Consider the following 7,965-nt stretch of genomic DNA (forward strand, 5'->3'; position numbering starts at 1 on the left):
AAGTGGAGACGAAGAAGAAAATGGCGAACGGAAGAATAAAAAATGAGAGCGGATTTTTATGCTTTCATTCGACTTGAAGAATAATGGGCGTGTTCTAGTGGGCTTCAAGCTGCGTGTTCTCTCCTCTTTTTCTTGTTGTAAGTGTAGCGACGGGGGAATTCTTTGGGGGGAAGTACACCTATACAGCTATACATCGAGGGTTATTTTAAGGGGACAGTCTCTCCCCTCTGACCGCTGTCTTGTACGTGGTGCTGCTCTCCATGGCACTCGAGGGAACGCATGGAACGGGAAACGCTGCAAGACTGATCGCCTTCTGTTCTTGGATCTGGAACTGTTCGAAGAAACGCCATGCAAACGAGTCACGTGATCTGGAAGGACATAGGCATGGCATGTATTTTAGCGAAAATGTGGTGCACTTTGCACAAAAAGAGGCAAATGAAACCGAGCGAATGAAACTACTGAATGGAGACGCCATGGAGGAGATAGACGAGAAGGGGTATATATATTTAGCCCTCGGACGATAAGATCAGGAAGAAGGACTTGCAGGAAGCATTCGGGAAAGAGTATAGAAGATCGTAATTGTTTCTGAAGACAAAGCTACAAGGGAATTTATACGTGGGCAGTTGCCTTGTTGCGTTTGTTGCTTCTCGAATTTTTCATAATCAAATTGAAAATTAAAAATTCAAGTTTTCAGCTTTTCAAGGCACGTTTTATGTAATTACTCCTATCCTTTGATCTATTGCTATAATTGCGAATACAGAACATTACTTTTGACTGTATTTACGTGTGCTGTATTGACTACTATTATTGTATTTTCTGTTTTGAATAACATTATACACGAACAATGCGGACCCAAAAAACAAAAACCCGTCGACAAAAGTCTGCTGTATCAGGTCCCTTTCCACTGGCATTTTGTGGTCTTCTTTGGCATACAAACTTTTAGCTTAACAAAGTTTATAACTATAAGTTGGGGATGCGCTGCTGCTGTTGAGTTTGTTGTTGCCACTGTTACTGTCTGTTGATGTTATCTTTATCTTTGCTGTTGCCACGATTTTTCTATCCATCACCATCATCATCATCGGCGAGAAAACGAGAGGTCAGACGTTGGTGTCCCAGGAGAAGTCACCGCCGAGGCACAGGTGGGGAGCACTGAGCCGCGGCATATGAGGGAGGGCGTCCAGTCAAGCAGGGGCGGAACTGCCAAATAACCTCTCAATAATGAATTAAAGAGGCTTAAGCCCTGCAGTGCTGTAATAGACTGGAATGATAAAGATAATCATTATAATAATGGTAATGACTATATATATATATATATATATATATATATATATATATATATATATATATATATATATATATATATGTGTGTGTGTGTGTGTGTGTGTGTGTGTGTGTGTGTGTGTCTGTGTGTGTGTATCTGTACATATATATATATATATATATATATATATATATATATATATATATATATATATATATATATATATACATGTATGTATGTATGTATGTATATGTATATGTATATATATGTATATGTATGTATATATACATGTATATATATATGTATATATATATATATTTTATATATATATATATATATATATATATATATATATATATATATATATATATATATACATATATATTCCGTAATAGGTATTCCAATAATGCGTCGAATCGTAAGCAAGAAGAGGTTGATCAATACGGCCGTGAAGAATCTAATGCTTAAGCTATGAGATAAGGAAACAACTAAAAATCCTCTTACAAAATAATTACCCCCAGATCGTTTACTTTTGTCTCCAGTAAAGTCCGTGTCACACTAGCACTTTTTCCGTCAACTTTTTGACAATTTTATTTAACATAAATACAAAAATTCTCGAATATAGCTCTTGATTTGACTTTGCTTGGCTGAAAAAGTAGACGGAAAGGTTTTCAGACGGAAACGATCATTATCGCCTGACTGGAGAATCGAGAACTCGCTCAAAAATTGACAAAATTTCAGAAAATTGTCAAAAAAATGACGGAAAAGGTGCTAGTGTGACAGTACCTTAATACTAATACAATAGCGAAATTCTTAAAACAACCTTTGAACTACAGCTCTGATTTGTGTTCCAATGTGGCTTATCTATTTACCTGTCTTAGCTGCCAAGTTAGGTGCATGGGGTCGACCTCACGATGGCTCCGTCACCGCATCTCCGACCACAAAGGCAAATCTTTCAGAACTGGTCTACCGCTGAGTGAACCATCTTTCTCGGCAATAAGAGAACATTCGCTTCAACACTCACACCCTCTTTTCTAACACAGATTTCAGTATTTTGTCCTCCCACTCCTCACGGCAAGACCTCATCACCTCAGAATCCTTGCTGATTAAAAAGATGAAACCTGAGTTGAACAATATAACAACAGCAACACCCTTGTTTAAACGCTGACTGCCCATCACCATAAATCACCTATTTTTGGTTAGTTTTTGACTTTCTTGTGCGTCCCATATTTATGAATTGTATTTTTGTATTTATATCCATGTTCTGAGTTTATGTACTTTCTTTGTATTTGTTAGTATTTTTCGTATTCTTTCGTGTTTTTATCACTGTGTTTTGTATTATTTAGTTTCACGTTGTTTCTTTATCCAGAATCTGTACTATTTTATTTACATTGTCTAATTGACCCTATTGTCTGGTTATTTCAGCATTGACAATGAAGGACTGCTGAAGCCTTCGAAACATTTGCTAAATAAACATGAGATTCTTCACGGCCGTATTGATCCACCTCTTCTTGCTTATATATATATATATATATATATATATATATATATATATATATATATATATATATATATATATATATATATATATATATATATATATATATATATATATATATATATATATATATATATATATATATATATATATATATATATATATATATATACATACATATATATGATAATGATAACACTGCTACTGCTACTACTAATACTGCTGATAATAATGATAAAAATAATGATAATGACAGTGACGATGATAATGAGGGTGGTGGTTCTTGTGGTGATGATAAGAATGTTAATATTATTTTAATGTTATTGTGTTAAAATTCTTCCTGTTATTATCATTATCATTAAGCTTACTATATTTGTTATAATCTCATTTTCATTGTTTTCATTTTCGTCATTGTTACTAATAATTCATGGAAATTTTCGCTCAGGTTCTGTTGATGTTGTATTAGTAGCGGGCTTGCAACTTAAACCCTTCGTGCTTATATCGATGGACAGGTCATCTCAGCCCTTGTTGGGGAGCAAGAACTTAGGGCTGAGTACTTTGCACGGCTGTTTTAGATCGAGTCACCGACTGCTAATTGAACATGGGGGATTTACTTCCTGCATCCACCCTGATAACAGACGCCAAGGATTTTTTTTTTTTTTTTTTTTTTTTTTTTTTTTTTTTTTTTAGCTGAAGGGTGGCAGATTAGTGGGTCATTGTGGCACCCTGCTGAACTGCTGAAGTCTGGCGGTGAACCCAAGACTCGCGGGGTGCACGCTTTCCTGGTTGCCATGAAGAATGGTATTCTACTGAACCTTCTGAGGGGCTTACTGGGACTGCAGCATCCATCAACTGCATGGCAGCATTCAGCTGAGAGCATTGTGATTCACTGTGGTAGATCCTGAGACTTACATGAATTTTAACAAATATATTTGGATTAACATGTAACCATTGATTTTAAATGTGGCAAAATTGTGTCCTAGCATGATTGTTTTTCAATAAATGAACTAGAGAATGGGTAATCAAAATGGCAGTGATATGTCCTGTCCTGTGCAGCAAAACACGGGATAGTGTGACTTAAAAGAGCCCAACGATCGGCCTTTATGCTAATGTCAGTGGAAAGAAGCCCTTGGAAGAACGCTAATGTCTTTGTGGGCTTTATGAGAACTTATTCAGATGGTGCAAGACGCGTTTGTGCTGAGGACACAGGGGTCACATGTTTACATATGATTCTTGATTACCAAACAAGGAAGTTAGCAGAAGGATTAACCTGGTGACAAGAACCATGAATTCGTTCATCAAGAGTCTTTAAATATATATATATATATATATATATATATATATATATATATATATATATATATATATTTATATATGTGTGTGTGTGTGTGTGTGTGTGTGTGTGTATGTGTGTGTGTGTGTATTTGCATATATATATATATATATATATATATATATATATATATATATATATATATATATGTGTGTGTGTGTGTGTGTGTGTGTGTGTGTGTGTGTGTGTGTGTGTGTGTCTAAACACACACACACACATATATATATACTTATGAGTGTGGGTGTGTTTGTGTACACACATATATATATATATATATATATATATATATATATATATATATATATATATATGTATGTATGTATGTGAAAATGAAACTAGCCACAATGAGATATAGGAAAAAGCCTGACGTTTCGAACTCTTCTCGAGTTCCTCATCAGACAAAAACCGAAATGGATACTAGAAGAGAATTTTGACAAGTTTATATAGTGATAGAGAGACAGGATGAACAAGATCTGAATCAGGTCTCAGGGGGAGGGTCAAGGTCGAAGAGTCTGGGGAAGGCTTTGCTAACAAGTGATGAGGTAATATCATCTGATCCCCATTGGCCAGCACTCAGATTGAAATTAGACAATTTTCTAATTAAAAGGGCTTCAATTATTTTCTTTCGTACGAGTTGGACGATCTATGAATTAATTTGTCGTGTTTCCAATTTAACCGATGTCCTTCGTCGCGTAAATGAATAAAACAAGCATTAGATTCTCTGGCGTATCTGACATCACGTCTATGTTCATTAATTCATTTTTCAAAAGTTCTGCCGGTTTCGCCTATGTAAAATTTCGGGAAATCCTTGCAAGGAATCGTGTAAATACCGGAAGAGGTCCCAATAGCACTGCTAGTTATATTATGTCTCATCAAAGTATTGCGCAACGTGTTCGGGTAAGTAAAGACGATGTCAATGCCAGCTCCTTTAAACATACGGCGTTTTTCATCGAGAGACGGGTTGTAAGGAATGATTAAGAGATTTTTGGCACTTTCTTGTTGCATGTTACGGGAATGATTATAAAGTTTCCATTTCGCAGATGAATGTGCCTGATTTAAGAAAAAAACGAGGATATCCTAATTTTGAAAATGTCTCGAAAATATTGTCGAGCTCACGATCGATGAATTCATTATCGCAAATCCTATAAGCCTTCAGGAACATTGACGACACAACTAACTTCTTAATGTAAAGCGGGTGATTCGAGAAAAAAAAATAAGATAATTAGCGGTGTGGGTGGGCTTCCGATAAACTGAAAATTTAAGCGAGCCATTCACATTGGATAAAAGAACGTCGAGAAAAGGTAATTTACCTGAGTCTTCCCATTCTACTTTAAAGTTAATGGTACGAGCGAGGTTATTTAGTCTACTGAGAAAATCATCGAAATCTGAATGGTTCATTTGCCACATAGAAAAAATTTCATCAACATAGCGAAACCAAATCGTGTCCGGCGGGAGGATTGACGGAAGTAACTCAGATTCAAACATTTCCATATATAAATTAGCTAAAACCGGGCTAAGGCTACTTCCCATCGCAATACCATGTATTTGCTTATAGAAATCGCCGTCAAAAGTAAAGACATTATTTGTAACACAATCGAATGAGATCGATAAAGCAATTGACCGGAATAGGGATCCTCTGATGAAACGAAGAAAGTTTCCTTTCAAGAAAATCTAGCACGTCATCAAGCGGGACATTTGTAAATAAAGAATCCACATCAAAACTAACAAGTTTCTTATCGTGCGTCGGCAAAGTTCTAACTTTATCCATGAAATCCATCGAATGTTTAATATGACTATTAGAAAAGGATCCCATGAATGGAGACAAAACGCTCGCTAACCAAGAATCTAATGGGCGGGTGACTGAGTTACAAGACGAAATAATAGACCTTAGCGGAACGCCCTGTTTGCGAGTTTTAGGAAGGCCATAAAAATACGGAATCGATGGGTTAATCGTTCTGAAGCGATAAAAAAATTTGGGGTCAGGGCATTTAGCAGCAATACGTTTGAGGTTTTTACGAAAAGATTCAATGACCGTGGGATAAGGGTATGAACGCAGTTTTTGATACGTAGAGTTGTACAAAAGGGAATTCGCTTTGCGTATATAATCACATCTATCAAGGATGACAACGTTATTACCTTTGTCCGCTTTGGTGATTAAAGTGTCCGGATGACATTCAAGAGATCTGGTGGCCAAAAGATAACGACGGGGTAAGCCTTTAAAATTATCAAACAAATCGAGAATCGGATTCAACATGACACCTTTAAGATAACTGAGATCTTTAATCGACGATTTATTTTGTTTGGCAATAAAACTATCAAGACCTTTAATATAATCAAGACAATGATTAACGCTAGGTTTGGTAGCAAACGATAAACCAAAACCTAAGAGTTCGGTTTCATATCGTGAAAAGGAATATGACGACAAATTAACGACAGAGTCCGTGAGCGAAAATTTACACCAAGCGGAGGGATCTCTGATGACTTTCGCTTTCAAGGGAAGATCTACGCGCTGCAATGGCTAAAAGATCGTCAACAAATTGAGCGGGAGTGACCTCTCTAAGCAATCTAAGAGGCACGAACTTTAAAAAACGCATCATCGACATCTAATTTAGCGCAACGAATACTGTCATACAAGCGGTTACGTTCACAATCGGAAAAGGGAATGCCTAGTCTAGCACTGTACAAATACTGGCCAAAAGAAGGGGGACTTACCTGCTCTTGTAAGCAGTCCTGCAGAAACTTGACCTGGTTTTTCCGCCTCCTGGAGGAAATCAGGGCTTGTTCATACTGTCTAAAAGGCCGTGCAACCGCCGGGCAAGTGGCGAACACGAAGGACAGTACGAAGGGAACGAACGTGGCTTCCATGATGAACACAAGCACAAACACAATCACGTGAACACAAAAATGAAAATGAAACTAGCCACAATGAGATATAGGAAAAAGCGTGACGTTTCGAACTCTTCTCGAGTTCCTCATCAGACAAAAACCGAAATGGATACTAGGAGAGAATTTTGACGTTTATATAGTGATAGAGAGACAGGATGAACAAGATCTGAATCAGGTCTCAGGGGGAGGGTCAAGGTCGAAGAGTCAATTTGAGTGCTGGCCAATGGGGATTAGATGATATTACCTCGACTACTGACTTTTACCCAGATTGGTTAGTTTTGCATATTATCATATCTATTTTTTTTTTTTTTTTGTATATATATTTTGTGTGTATATTGTATTTTCACAGTTTTTGTTTTGTCATTTACGTTCTTTTATTTACGTTTTTTGTATTATGTCTAGTTTAAATGTAGAAAACCAAATCAATTAATGAATTTGTCTAATTGCAATTTTTCTGGTTCAGTATTACAGCACTGATGGTGAAGATTTGATTAATCTTCGAAACGTTTGATTAATAAACATGAAACTATTCACGGCGGTGTTAGTCTACCTCTTCGTTTTGACTGTTCGACGCTCAAGTGGCAAACCTGTAACGACCTACATCAAATGCAAATATGGCAAGACAGCACTGGACAGTTTTAGGAGGACCGAAAAGCTCTCCAACTGCTCCAAGAAACTGCAAAAAGACGTCAAGTTCCTGAATTTATGTAAGATTTATGATGTTATTCCCAGATTCCTTAATTTTCGAGTTCATAACCCTGTATTTGAGAGTACCCTAACATATCGCTCCTGGTGTTTTATACTCCTAGACACAGAAATCTTCAGTCAAAAGAAAAAAGAATATGTAATCACTGAAAAACTTAATAAGGAGTTAAGACTATTGAATTCTAAACTATCTCCCTGACTATATTTGTATCAAGAGACTCATCAATAAGAATGTCCATAAAAAACTACTTGAAGTTGACAAAATTCACAGTAACAAACTTT

Source organism: Penaeus vannamei, chromosome 9 (genome assembly GCF_042767895.1).
Source record: "Penaeus vannamei isolate JL-2024 chromosome 9, ASM4276789v1, whole genome shotgun sequence".
Classification (NCBI taxonomy): domain Eukaryota; kingdom Metazoa; phylum Arthropoda; class Malacostraca; order Decapoda; family Penaeidae; genus Penaeus; species Penaeus vannamei.